The 14,527-nt window shown below is 43.3% G+C and overlaps 1 long non-coding RNA gene across 1 annotated transcript in view; it reads right to left on the bottom strand.

The window, feature by feature from the left end:
• The window catches only part of LOC109283576 (uncharacterized), a 47,983-nt gene that overhangs the window by 2,214 nt on the left and 31,242 nt on the right, over window positions 1-14,527 (bottom strand). The window contains exon 2 of the long non-coding RNA XR_002090798.2: window positions 11,262-11,485. This is a non-coding gene — a long non-coding RNA (uncharacterized LOC109283576). The remainder of the gene's footprint in view (window positions 1-11,261; window positions 11,486-14,527) is intronic.

The raw sequence follows: 14,527 nt of genomic DNA on the forward strand, positions 1-14,527 counted from the left end.
TGCTCAGTGGTTATTGCAACAACAGCTTCTAAACTTTTGGGCCCTGATTCACTATTGCTAGCTGGGAGGGGATTTCCTTAGCAAGTGAAACAGGACAGATTTCCTCTTTACTGTACACGTGCCACAGGGCTGGTCAATAAGAGCATAATAAAGTTTACAGGTTTTAGACCAAAGTGAAGATATTGTAGGGTATAGAAAACTAGCTGAATATCAGATACATTCCTGACATTAAAAGTTTTAAACATTTGGATGCTAAAATGTTTTAAAGCATTTAGGAAAGAAGTATCCAGGACTTTTAGGAAAAAAATGCCATGCAAATATATTTAAATACAAACAATGCTGTCCTTTCACTTTAAATAGTTTTGTATTTTATATCTGAGTAGCAGGAAACTCTACCATACCATTGGTTTGCGACTATGTAGTGGTACCTCTTCATTCATCTTCAGGAAGCTATGCTAATTTGTACCCCTTATTTCACTGTGAATTTGATATGTCAAAGGAAAACTAGGTTTTGGGGATGTTGAAGATTTCCAGCGTTTTGCAAATTACTGACTATTCAAAAAGTTTAAACTAATGTGATATAAAAAGTTAGCTGTTACTCTCCGTCAGTTTAATAAAGAGCATGTAAGATCCTTAAGCAGAGCATTGCAAGCATTCCGCGTTTTCACTGCATAGCTACCTTTCAGCTTTCATGTCTCTTGGGCCTGTTGGCATTTTTAAATCTCTGTTTTACAAATGTCTGATGCCAGTTTTAGCATTATGTGACAACCTGAACCACCTTAACTGTTGGCAGAGACAACAAAGATCAGCACTGTTAGTAGTCTCATTTGAATGAAATGAATATTCCATTTACCATGTCTTTATAGAGAACCTCTAGCTATGAATTAGTTCTTACATATGGCTGTATTGCTGTTACATTTGGTGACCTTATTAGTTTATCTGTGTTTCAGATTGTCTGAGATCAATACAGAGAACTTGTGATACTTCTTACTAGGTAACTGAAAAAGGGAGAAGTAGCACTGACAGTAGGTAGCCCTAGCAGTGTAACTACAGGGGGAGGTGAGCAGGGCACCTGCCCCAGGCACAAACTTAAGAGAGGGTACACCAGAATGCCCCTTCTTGGCACTCACCCCCAGAAGTCTTTGCTACAGCAGGTACAGCCCAGCCATAGAATCTGGGCAGTCCTGTATCCAGTGATGAATAGGGGGAAGAGGTCAAGCAGAATGGTACCCACCATGTATAACCAGCCTGCAGGAAAACTCTGTTGTGGGGCCACTGCAGTGTTGGGGGCCAGTATGCAGTGGGGCCAGTGTGCAGTGTTCAGCTCCGTGGGGGATGTTCCTGGTGCCTTGTTCACTTCCCCCACTTTACATATGCTACTGGGTGAGAAGCTGTCTCCCGTAGCAAAACTCATCGGGGAGGGGAAGCATTCCTCTTGACCCCTCCCCGCAGACATTACTGTGCACAGGGCTGTGCAGCCTCTATGCCAGGGCTACACCTGCCATAACAAAGACTTCTGGAGAGGGAAGCATTCTGGTGCCCTGTGCAGTTGGCACATGGTGAGCTTGATCCTCAGCAGCTGCTGCCAGAGCGTGGAGCTGGGGCACATAAGACACCTCTCCCCCACTCTCCAGTGATTTGCACTCTACCCAAGGCACTGCAGGAGCTTGCTACACTTCTGGGTAGCTGTCCCTGCAGTTCTTCTACAGGTACCAAAAATTCAGCAGAAATGTACTCATATGGTCTTCCAGCATTGCTCCTTACTGCTATATATATTCATCCTTAAGAACTGTCAAATTCCTATTTCACTCAGGATCATAGAAAAAATATCGCTGTCGGCAATTCAGTAAAAGTGAAAATGGAAGAAGCCTGATTTTTATATCGTAATTAGAAAAAGTATAAACATTATGTTATTGGTTACACAAGATTTATAGAACTTAAGTGTAATTATTGCTAAGCAGAGACTAAGGCTGCTTGTAAACACCATGGTGGTTTAATTTGGTTTACTTCTCCCTAAACTTGAAATAGTGGGTTTTTAAACACCAATTCAATTTAGGCAGAATTAAACCAAACAAAATCCCCATGGCATATTCACAAGGGTGGGGGTCCAATCCTTACCTGCCTCTTCAGCGGTGGGTGTGGGGGCGAGCTGCTGGCAGGCTGAGTGGTCCCTGAGCTGTGTGGGAGCCCCCCAGGCGGCATCCGTCTGCTGGCACCCGACCCATGTGGTCCCGGGAGGTGCCACAGCTGTTGAGGGAAGCACTAGCCCCCCCTGTAGCCGTGGAGGAAAGCACTGGGCCCCCGCAGAGCTCAGGCAGGCAGGCAGGGTCCAGGGAGAAAAAAAAAAGATCAGGCTCACCGCTTCTTTTTTTTCTTTCTTCAGTGGAGCCTGCCTGCATGGGCTGCTGCTGGGACCCACAGCCCACGAGCAGCTCAGGGCCCACTAAGCCCCAAGCACTCTGGCTTCCAGTGCCCTGTGCACTGTTGAACTTTGTTAGGTAACAAACTAAACCACCTTGGAGGTGTTTTAGTTTGCTACATACCAAAGTCATTTAAAGCGGAATACGCCAAGTGTGCAAACAGCAATGCCATTAAAGTTGTGCAAAAGGGCATTTAAGCCACTTTAAAGGCCGATATTGTGGTGTGTACAAAGGCCCATTAACAGCAGTAATGGAGATGATGATTACATACTTCTGTAAGCCGTTCAATTAGGAAATCATTTGAAATAAAATCCGTTTTTTTTAAATTGAGAAAAAAGCATTCCTTTATTCTTCATTACTTAAAAGAGCAATATTTTTAAAGGTGACTCAAATTTAACACTCTCATTTGTGAGTGTCCTTTTTACAATACCTTCAAGGGCCTGTCTGCCTGTCTGAGGATTGGTGAAGAACTTTCTGATGAACTAATTCTTTGAAGAATCTCAGGCAGGAACACTGAGAGCTATTTTATATAACAAATACTGTCATCTCCCTATTAGAAAAGAGGACACATGCACATATTTATAATGTGAACAATATTCTGTGATTTAAAGAAATGACATAGTATGACATCAAATTCAGGATCAAATTAACCACTAGGAAATTCATATTTTTCATAGCAAATTAATACAAATAAACCAATGTTTCACATTTGGCCAGTACAGAGCTGAAAGTAGGTTTTTCCATTATCTTGTCTACGTATATGGTTTGCTTTACTGTGTAGGTTTGGTAAATGGGATTAGTCAGTGAACTGACCAGGAAATAAATCAGTGTTTCCAGGAGGACACGTACAAATCTGGAAACACTAAGTTTTCCTAGTACGTCAGGTAGAATCCCTTTAAAGCGTGGGCCTGAAAACAAATAAAACAACTTAAGATGGAATTAAGCAATGAGTATGTTATTCACTGGAAGCTGTTCTTTCCCTGATATATCAGGAAAAATAATTTTTAAATATATGCCTATAAATTTAGTGATTTAAGATGTCATTAGAAATTAACAATCTGTTTATTTTTAAATTAAGAATGATTTCTTTGGCATTTCAGCTTGGTTTCACATTCACAATGGTATTAATCAGGAGTAATTCCATTACACCAGTATAAAACACGAGAGAAAAAAATGAGACCCATAAGTTTTCTTTATTTCTCTCCATTTGATTATATTAATTGATGTCTATGAAGGGGATTTTTTTTGCAAGGACTGACTTCCCTTCACAAATACACCATACAAACTTTCACGCTAATCTGGATTATTCATATCTAAAGCCCTGGCACATATTACACTTAAGATGTGATTAATCAGTTAATCACATCTTAAGTTGTCACCCAGCCACATATTAATACAATTAATGGCGTTATTACACAAAAATGTGTAATAACTTTGTGGCTGGTTCCTATCATACCGCTAATTACCTCTCTCCCAGAGGTAAGTATCTGTTCGCCCGCAGGTTGGCTGATCTCCCCCGAAGAGCTTTAAACTAGGCTCGACGGGGGTCAGGAAACTGGTGGTCGAAGAGAGCCCAGGGTTGGTAAACCACAAACAAGACACCAGATTGCACCAGGTAATTATTAAAGGGTTGGTAAACCATAAACAAGGCACCAGACCACACCAGGTAAGTAATAAAGGGAACACATGACATCAAGGCACAGAGGCACCAAGAGCTCCCTTTGGGGGATAAAATGTCTTTATACAAATGCCAGGAGTATGGGGAACAAGCAGGAGGAGCTCGCACTCTTGCTTGCTAGCACCCAGTATGACCTAGTCAGACTAACCGAGACATGGTGGGATTCTACACACGACTGGGTGGTAGGCATTGAGGGGTACAGGTGTGACAGAGTGGGGAAAAAAGGTGGGGGGGTAGCACTCTATGTTAAGGAGCAGTATATGTCTTTCACCATTAAGGCCGGGGTGGAGGAGGGGAACACCGAGGCATTGTGGGTCAGGATCCAGGGGGGGCCAGGGGAAAAGGACTTGGTTGTGGGGGTCTACTACAGGCCTCCTCATCAGGATCAAGAGCTAGACGATGTATTCTCTGGGCAGCTAGCAGATGCCACATAGGCGAGGGAGGCGCTGGTCATGGGAGATCTAAACTACCCAGATATCTGCTGGGAGGAGCAGACAGCCAAAACAAGCCGCTCATGGAGGTTCTTACACTGTGTGCAGGACCTCCACCTAACCCAGGTGGTGTCTAGTCCCACCAGGGGTAGCGCCTTGCTTGACCTGGTCTTAGCAACAGGGGATGATCTCGTGGGGAACATGCAAGTTCATGGTAGCCTGGGAGATAGTGACCATCACTTGGTCGAGTTCACTATCCAGCGAAGGGTGGGTAAAGTAATTAGTGGGGCTAAGGTGTTGGACTTCAGAAGGGCCAACTTTAGCAAGCTTAGAAGGCTAGTTAGTGAGGGGATGCAACTCAAGAACATAGAGCAAATGGGGGTCCAGGAGGGTTGGAGGTATCTCAAGGGAGTGATCCTTGAGGCTCAAAAGGAGTCTATCCCATTACGTAGGAAGGGAGGTAAGGGGGCAAAAAAGCCCCCTTGGCTGAACAGGGAACTCCAGGAGAGTCTGGGGGCAAAGAAAGAGATGTATAGGCAATGGAAGCAGGGAGCAGCCACCAAGGAGGAATATATCTCCCTGGCGCGCTATTGCAGGGAATCAGTTAGACAGGCCAAGGTGGGCTGGCTTCAACAACCAAAGACAATAAAAAGTCCTTCTTCAGGTATATAGTGGGCAAAAGGAAAGCTCAGAGCAACAGAGGGCCCCTGCAGGACAAATCAGGACAGTTGGTGGTTGACGCGGGGAAAAACACAGAGCTCTTCAATGAGTTCTTCGCTTCAGTATTTCTATGTACCGACCGAGCCAATTCCCCCACCTCGATCATTGACGGATGTCCACATGGCACAAGTCCGCCTATGGTTAGCTCTGAAATAGTTAAGGAGCTCCTGGAGAAGCTGGATGGGTACAAGTCAGCAGGCCCAGATGACCTCCATCCACGGCTGCTGAAAGAATTGGCCATAGCTCATAGCTGAGCCGCTGGCACAGTTGTTCGAGCACTCGTGGTGCTCCGGCCAGGTCCCTGAGGACTGGAGAACGGCCAATGTGGTGCCCATTTTCAAGAAAGGGAGAAGGGATGAGCCAGGTAACTTTAGACCAGTCAGTCTTACCTCTATTCCTGGGAAAATGCTAGAGAAAATAATCAAAGAACACATTTGTGCAGGCCCAGCAGGGGAAACGATGCTGAAGGGAAACCAGCATGGGTTTGTCACAGGTAGATCCTGCCTGACAAACCTTGTAGCCTTCTATGACCAGGTCACACACTGCCTGGTCACGGGAGCCGAGGCTGATGTCATCTTCCTGGACTTCAGGAAGGCCTTCGACACAGTTTCGCACCCTATCCTGATTGGGAAGCTAGCAGACTGTGGAGTGGATGCCTACATGGTCGGGTTGGGGGCTGACAGGCTTAGGGACCACACCCAGAGAGCGGTGGTGGATGGTTCCTTCTTGGCCTAGAGGGAGGTGGGAAGTAGGGTCCCTCAGGGTTCGGACCTCGGATCGATATTATTTAATATCTTCATCAGCAATTTGGACGAGGGCGTGGAGAGCACCCTCTCCAAGTTCGCTGATGATACCAAGTTATGGGGCAAAGTTAGTACACTGGAGGGCAGGGAACAGATTCAGGCTGACCTGGACAAGTTGGATCAATGGGCAGAGAGAAATAGGATGCAATTTAATAAAGATAAATGTAAGGTACTCCACCTGGGAAGGAGGAATCCACAGCACACATATAGGTTGGGGAGTGTCCTTCTCAGCAGCTCGGAGGCAGAGAGGGATCTTGGAGTCATAACTGACTCCAAGATGAACATGGTCTAGTCTCTTTTTATGACTCTAGTCTCTTTTTATGACCAGGTTATGAAACGCCTGGACACAGGAGGAGGGGTGGATGTCATATACTTAGACTTCAGGAAGGCCTTCAATACGGTATTCCACCCCATACTGGTGAACAAGTTAAGAGGCTGTGACGTGGATGACTACACAGTCCGGTGGGTGGCGAATTGGCTAGAGGGTTGCACTCAGAGAGTCGTGGTGGATGGGTCAGTTTTGACCTGGAAGGGTGTGGGCAGTGGGGTCCCGCAGGGTTCGGTTCTTGGACCAATACTCTTTAATGTCTTCATCAGTGACTTGGACGAGGGAGTGAAGTGTACTCTGTCCAAGTTTGTGGATGACACAAAGCTGAGGGGAGAAGTGGACACACCAGAGGGCAGGGAACAGCTGCAAGCAGACCTGGACAGGTTGGACAAGTGGGCAGAAAACAACAGAATGCAGTTCAACAAGGAGAAATGCAAAGTGCTGCACCTAGGGAGGAAAAATGTCCAGCATACCTACTGCCTAGGAAATGACCTGCTTGGTGGCACGGAAGTGGAAAGGGATCTTGGAGTCCTAGTGGACTCCAAGATGAACGTGAGTCGGCAGTGTGACGAAGCCATCAGAAAAGCCAATGGCACTTTATCATGCATCAGCAGATGCATGACGAATAGATCCAAGGAGGTGATACTTCCCTTCTATCGGGCGCTGGTCAGACTGCAGTTGGAATACTGCGTGCAATTCTGGGCACCGCACTTCAAGAGGGATGCGGATAACCTGGAGAGGGTCCAGAGAAGGGCCACTCGTATGGTTAAGGGCCTGCAGACCAAGCCCTACGAGGAGAGACTAGAGAACCTGGACCTTTTCAGCCTCCGCAAGAGAAGGTTGAGAGGTGACCTTGTGGCTGCCTATAAGTTCATCACGGGGGCACAGAAGGGAATTGGTGAGGTTTTATTCACCAAGGCACCCCTGGGGGTTACAAGAAATAATGGCCACAAGCTAGCAGAGAGCAGATTTAGACTAGACATTAGGAAGAACTTCTTCACAGTTCGAGTGGCCAAGGTCTGGAACGGGCTCCCAAGGGAGGTGGTGATCTTCCCTACCCTGGGGGTCTTCAAGAGGAGGTTGGATATGCATCTAGCTGAGGTCATCTAGACCCAGCACTCTTTCCTGCCTGTGCAGTGGGTCGGACTTGATGATCTATTGAGGTCCCTTCCGACCCTAACATCTATGAATCTATGAATCTATGAATGTATGGCCGGCAGTGTAACAAGGCCATCAACAAGGCCAACTGCACCTTGTCGTGCATTAGCAGGTGCATGACTAATAGATGAAAGGAGGTGATGTTCCCCCTCTATATGGCACTGGTCAGGCACCAGTTGGAGTACTGTGTCCAGTTTTGGGCGCCACACTTCAAGAGGGACATGGGGAATCTCGAGAGTGTCCAGAGGTGGGCCACTTGCATGATTAGTGGCCTTCATGATAGACCCTATGTGGGGGGAGGTTGAGAGAGCTGAATCTCTTCAGGCTTCACAAGAGACAGCTGAGGGGAGATCTTGTGGCCGCCTATAAATGTATTAGGGGAGGTCAACGGGGAATAGGGGGAAGCTCTGTTTACTAGGGCGCCCCAGGGTGTGACTAGGAATAACGTGTGTAAACTAGTTGAGAGTGGATTTAGGTTAGATATTAGGAAGAAATTTTTCACAGTAAGGGTGACAAGGATCTGGAATGGGCTTCCAAGAAAGGTGGTGCTATCACTTAGCTTGGAAGCTTCAAGAGGAGGCTAGATAGTCACCTGGCTGGGGTCATCTGACCTCAGTACTTTTTCCTGCCCGGGCGGGGGGTCGGACACGATGATCCACTATGCTCCCTTCTGACTCTACAATCTATGAATCTATAATTGAACATGTGTCCCTGTGGTTGGAAGCCCCTTTAACTGATCTGGGCCCCCAGCTCAGGGGCACATCCTGTGGTTGGGAGCCTGGATGAGGTGATGCAGATCCTAGCCATAGGAGCACATGGTATGCCCCCACAGCTGGGAGCCTGATCAGCATACAGGGCTCCCAGCTGCAGGAGTGCATGGTGCTCCCCCACCACTAGGAGCCCAGATTAGCTGGGGGCTCCCAGTCGCAGGAGCTTGCTATTTGCCAGTGCAGGGGGAGCCCAGGATTGTGATCCCAGGCTCCCCTGCACCAGCAATAAGGTGATGGTATCTAATTCACAATCCCACCTCCTGTAATGCACATGTGGCATGGCAAAGAGCATGATTGTGGGTATCCTGCATCAGATCTCATTGCGGCTCTACTTACGTCTGCCAGGGGCCTAATTTTTTTTTTAAGTGATCATGATTTGCATGTCCTGTGAATGTTGTAAAAGTTCTCAGTGTCCTTTGAGTCTGCAACTGATGGAAATGCTTGTATTTATAGGTAATGACTGCTGAACAGAATGAAACACTTTATCTCCCTCTCTCCTATTTTTAAAGCAGACTTTTTCCTGTTTCTGAAACTTATTTTTACATGCCAAAATGCATAGGCTTGCATACAAGTCAAATAAGTCTTATATTAGTTGTCTAATAACCTCTTTGAGCACATAACTGTTCTCTCTGCATTTAAAAATGTAGGTACCTGCAAGGTTTTTTGGTCTTTCTGGTTTTGCAAAAACATCTCTACCTTTCCCATTGCAAAAAATGTCCCTTCAATGTTTTCTTATTAAATTGTTACAGTTTGACAAATTTATGTCTTCATATGTATTTCTCCCATTGTGTCTCTGTTTTAAGATCATGAACTTCCACAGCAGCTATGTTCCAATGGAACAATGAAACTGTCAACTGCAGGGCAGAAATACATGTGCGTAAGAGAAATAGCTTTCCTGGCAACTAGCCCATGAATCTGGAAGCCACCCCCAGAAGAGATCATGTTGACTATAAATGCCAGTGCCTTCAAAGTAAAATGCAAAATCCAGCTCTTTGATCTTACTTTCCCTTCAATAACACCACATTTAAAAACAAGCGTGTCATATAAAATAAACATAGTCTAGTTCCAGCTGACTAGAAAGAGATCTTTGTGTGTACACTCTAGTATCCAAGTGCCTCCCAAAATAGAGTGATTGGGTTTATAGAAAAACCTAGAGCTAGAGCACAGTGTGAACTGAGGGGGGCAGTATTCAAAACTATTTTTTTAAGATTCTGTCCACATATTTTATTTGACCTATCATTGAAATCTGAAGGCTAAGGAAAATCCAGCTTGTGCAAAGCTGACATAGAATGAAGCTACATGTCAAGATGCTATACTAAGAAGAAATTTCATGCCCAGATGGATATCAATAGCTTTGTTTGTTTTCTGGCAACATCCTGAGCTTTAGATGGCAATTAAAAGTTCACCCAGCTGCCAGTGTCCTGTGTGAATTATTTTATAGAAGTAATCCTACAACTCTCTTTATACCTGACACATCCCTCTTTCCAAATTCATTAAACTCTTCAAAGTCCAAATATTTGTTGATACCACTACTGACATATTTCTTTAACAGACACAGAAGCCTGTTCCTGATAGCGCATGACTCCATGGATGAATGATTTCCTTTCAGTCCTGAGGACATGCAGCAAAGTGTGCAAATCAGCAACACTCCCCTTTTGGAAGGACAATAGCAAATAGCAAGCCAGCCACCTTGCAAGACTTGCACAAAAAACTTTTGTTTCACTGTCTTCTCTCCCTACCACATTTCTTTCTTCTAATGCTTTTTAAATTCATTCTTGCCTTCCACTGAATTTTGCCACCTGCCTGGATCTTTATCCATTGCAGTTTCCATCAGAAACTGTCTTTTGCCTATTCATCATTTTCAACTTGGTGCTTTACATTTCAATAAACACCTGATAATCATTTGTAGTAATGGCTACAGTAGGCTATGCTTGAAATCCTGCGTCACCATTTGAAGACACAATAATCACAGAATGAAAAAATAGCAAAACCATGACTGAGATTTCATATGCTTTACTTTAAAAGTGGGTTTGCATCTTTGGACCTGCAAGTGAGTACATGTAACACCTGCATGTGCATCTCTTGATGTTGGGTATCATATGAATTAATTCTATCATCAGCACAGACAAAGAGTGCTGGAAAATTAATGTACACCTGTTTCATTTCTACATGTAAAGGTTTGTTTGTGATACCCTTGAAAATGTAGCACTATGTTTTTATCTACGTTTTTCAGTTTTTTTACATCTCTAATGTTGCTCTACTTCACTTCTGAGATGAAAAGCAGAAAGAGTGGGTTAGGCAAAAGTTCTGTATTGATTTTTTTATGTTTTGTAGAGTGCCTGGCACATTTTTGGGTACTCTATAAATAACAGTGACTAATGGACAGACACAGATAAGATGAATGTTTCCAGTAACACCTCTATTATGACTTTGAGCAAAAAGATGTAGCTTTGCACAGGTCTTATTCAGGCCTAAACCTAATGTTAATTAGCGAATGTATACAAAGCGCTTTGGAAAAAAAAGCCACTACAAGCTAAGGATTATTATTTTATCATTTCTATTAGTTTACTGTGGACCTGACTGGGAATAGTCACTTGCAAAATGGATGGATTGATGTTAATGAAATCAGTGAGGGTAGGCGGATACCAGTAGTTCAATCTATATTTGGCAAGAACTAAGTAGAGATCAGCGTGCTATGAGATACATGAAATAGAGATCAGAAAAGGCCATGGGGAGCTAATCTTTCTTCCTGAGTCATTCATAGTGATGCTAACTTGTCTGTGAACTGAAAGGGTATTTTAAGTATTTTTCAAATGCTGACGTAAGAAACTCTCCTTTACAATATGCAGTGTGCCTTCACCTGCACTAGTGAAAGGCTATGTAATTAGCAGCATCACATACATGTTTATAAAGCTAATGCTAGAACAATACATTATGAAAATTTTACACTTACCAACTACCACAAATTCTTGGTGGGCCAGTAGATATGAAGAACATTCACTGAGGGGGAAAAAAAGAAAGAAAAACAAGAGAAAAGCCATTTTCTGAAACTTTTGCAAATGTAATTTAAAAAAGAATGTTAGAAGAAAAAGTGCTAATACTCATCTGACTGGAAGGGTGTTGTAAAAACACTGGTCTGGTTCAAAAGGAAAAAATCCAAACAAGATGCAAGGGAACCTGTCAAAGAAGAAAAAATGGTATAAACATTTTTTGTATATGTTGGATTAGCGATACCTATAGGTAGGCTATGAGCACTGTTTTGTTGTCAGGTGCATCATTTCTCTGCTCCTATTTTCAAAGTTGTACAAACACAGCTTTAATGTGCAGTTCTGCTCTGGAAAACAATTCTGTGAAAATGACACCTCTTTACTTGTTATATCCATGCCCTGTGCAAGTGCAGTCATGTTTTCTACCTTCAGAGACAGAAATAATGTTTTATTCCAGTTAGGCCAGCAGAGCCAACACAGCTATGAGAGAGTGCAAATTCTCTTCCATTTTTGCACATTCAAGTATGTTTGTTCTTCTATTTTAAAATTAGTATTTGGAACATATATCTAAGTAATATTTCTAGCATATCAGGACATGGATGTTTTCAGTTGTATACCACATTTTGGAAGGCAGTCACAAGTTGTGTTTACCAATAATCACAGCTACAATGACTTTATGGGCATAATGTTTAAAGGACCTGCAACCAAGCCTCTTAATAGCCCGATCCAGCAAAGCTTTAAAGAACCTATTTAAGGTTAAACATGAGCTTAAGGGCACAGACAGAATGAGGGTTCAGATGAAGACATTTCAAAACACGGCGTGTCTTCAGTAACTTCTGTCTGCACTGCCTCCCAACCTGTTGCTGTTTTCCGGAGGCGAGGGGGAAAGGGAGTGAAGGGAGTTAGGTCTGTGGTTTTTTCAGCCTGCGCTGGAGGGTGGAATGGGTGAATTGGAGACTCCCCTGAAGTGGGGGGGCTCCAATCCCTCCCCCCCCCCACACACACCCTCCAGCGCTGGCTGGGGAAACCCTAGAATGAGTTCCCTCTGCTTGCTTTTCCCTCTCCCGTTCTGAAAACAGCGTAGGCTGGGAGGGAAGAAGACCATTGCTAGGGGAAACCAGCTGCAGGCTCACAGCAACCAGCTAGATTTCCCTCACGCCTGGACCCAACAGTGAACTTCTGTTTGGTTCCAGGGATCACTGTAACTCAGAGCACTTCCTGCAAAACGTTCTGAGTTGCAGCATGGAGCTGCACTTCTGTCTATGCCCCAAGTGAGTCAGTACTTAACTGAAGCATACAATTCCAACCACATTTTTGCCTGCATAATTCTTTGTGCGCATAGAAACATCAAGTTGCATGTACAAATCCAAATCACATCACAAAACATGCACATGAAGCAAGGGAATATTAGCAGATCTATATAAAAGGTATAAAAAGTGGGTTTTTTTTGTTTAGGAATGCATAAATATCAGACGTAGAAGTGCAGAGTGCTGTTTAATTCATTTTGGCATGGAAACCATTTAGGTTGAATGGAGGGGCCTGGACTACAAGTTGGAAAAGAGTGATATCCTGACATTTGTGGGGACTTCTGGTAAATTTCCCAGTACTCTTCTATGATTGTGACTCTTGGATCATAATTCTTTGCATGCTGGGATCAGCAATGCCTTTTCTTATAGTCAGCTCCCTTATTATGTTGCACACAAGGCAAATTTCCCTTTGTGAATGCTATAAATTAATATGATCTCAAAAACAACCTGAGAGTTGTATGCTTATCTTCTGTTTGATTCCTGTAATCTTTAGCACCAAAGTAAGCAGGATAAGTCTTTCATAAACAGGGCCTTTGGATTTTAAAGATCAGCTACTCTTAATAAAAAATGTGAAAAGGTATGTTGGACAGAAATTTTTTGACAAATCTTAACATTTATTTTTATTAACAATTTAATTCAATTTACAATGACAGAGCACACAGATCAACAAAATAGTGCACCAAAGCTTACATTATGTAATTGGAACAAGGTGATGGAGGTGAAAAGTTCTCGAATAAAACCTATAACATTTTTCACAACCAGTCTTGTGAGGCAATTTATAGAAAAAGTCTGACAAAGTTAAATATGAGAAAGTGTAGACCTCTGAAATAGCAGGCAGTCTCAGAAGGAAGAAGTAATATCTAGCACAGGCTAAAGGAAATCATCAGTTGCTGAATGAGAAGTCTGTGATGAAAGGACAAGGGCTCACTGTATAGTCCTCTAAATAAAGGGATAAAGTGGGAGCCACTGAAGTAAAAATAGGGTAAATTCAAAAGCTTTTCAGGGGTATATAAGGTTATTTAAATGTGAATGGGTTTCTTTAATCCATTGTAGCATAGAAAATACTTAGGCATAGTGGCATTAATTGTCCTAAGTCATTGTAAATTTTGAGTGAGCAGGATGCCCTTTGGGTGCACTGTATATCCAACAAAAGGATACCTGGATGGCCTTTTGGATATATTCGTTCTGCTATGATGATTTAATGACTGAAGTGGTGTCTTCAAGGTGCAGCCACCTAGGTAATAATGGCTGTGTAAGTCGGTTTTATAACTAGCTAATTTATTTGCATATATGATTGAACCTTTGGATTTTCTATGAATGAGTTATCTTCATAGAAAATGTGTTACACGTATTTAGAAACAGCTGCACGGGACAACTGCTGCTGTGATAGCAATACATATTTTTAACATTTATTAATGGATTTAAGGCTGATGAAAGGGTCTGAATTAATGGCCATTGATTGAAGTCCTCTACTAATCCACACAAGTACAGTACAAGCCATTACAAAGGAAGTTTCCCCAAATTATCCTACTAATGTTCTTCAAACCCCCTAGGACAGCTTAGCTTCTATGTCCCTTAGTCATGTCCTTGTCTTTCTGTTGCAACTACCAAGAATGGACCGCATTAGTACTAATGGTTACGGAGGTTTTTGTATTCTGGACTTTTTCCTACTAAGTTCACAATAAAGAACAGCGATAAATCAAAAGTGTTATTGAAAGTTAGACCATACAGATCATTCAACAGGTGACAGACTGAATCCTCATGTCCTTCTAAACCTTCTCCTGCTGCTCCATCAACCTCTAACTCTCCATTTCCTTATCTTCTTCCATCCAACACATTTCTTCTTCCACAATATACCCAAAAATCCAACCTGGCCTTTCTGTCCCAAGTTGGCTGGTCTACAGCTTAATAACTTCCTGCCTTCA

The sequence above is a fragment of the Alligator mississippiensis genome, chromosome 5 (assembly GCF_030867095.1).
Source record: "Alligator mississippiensis isolate rAllMis1 chromosome 5, rAllMis1, whole genome shotgun sequence".
Lineage (NCBI taxonomy): Eukaryota > Metazoa > Chordata > Crocodylia > Alligatoridae > Alligator > Alligator mississippiensis.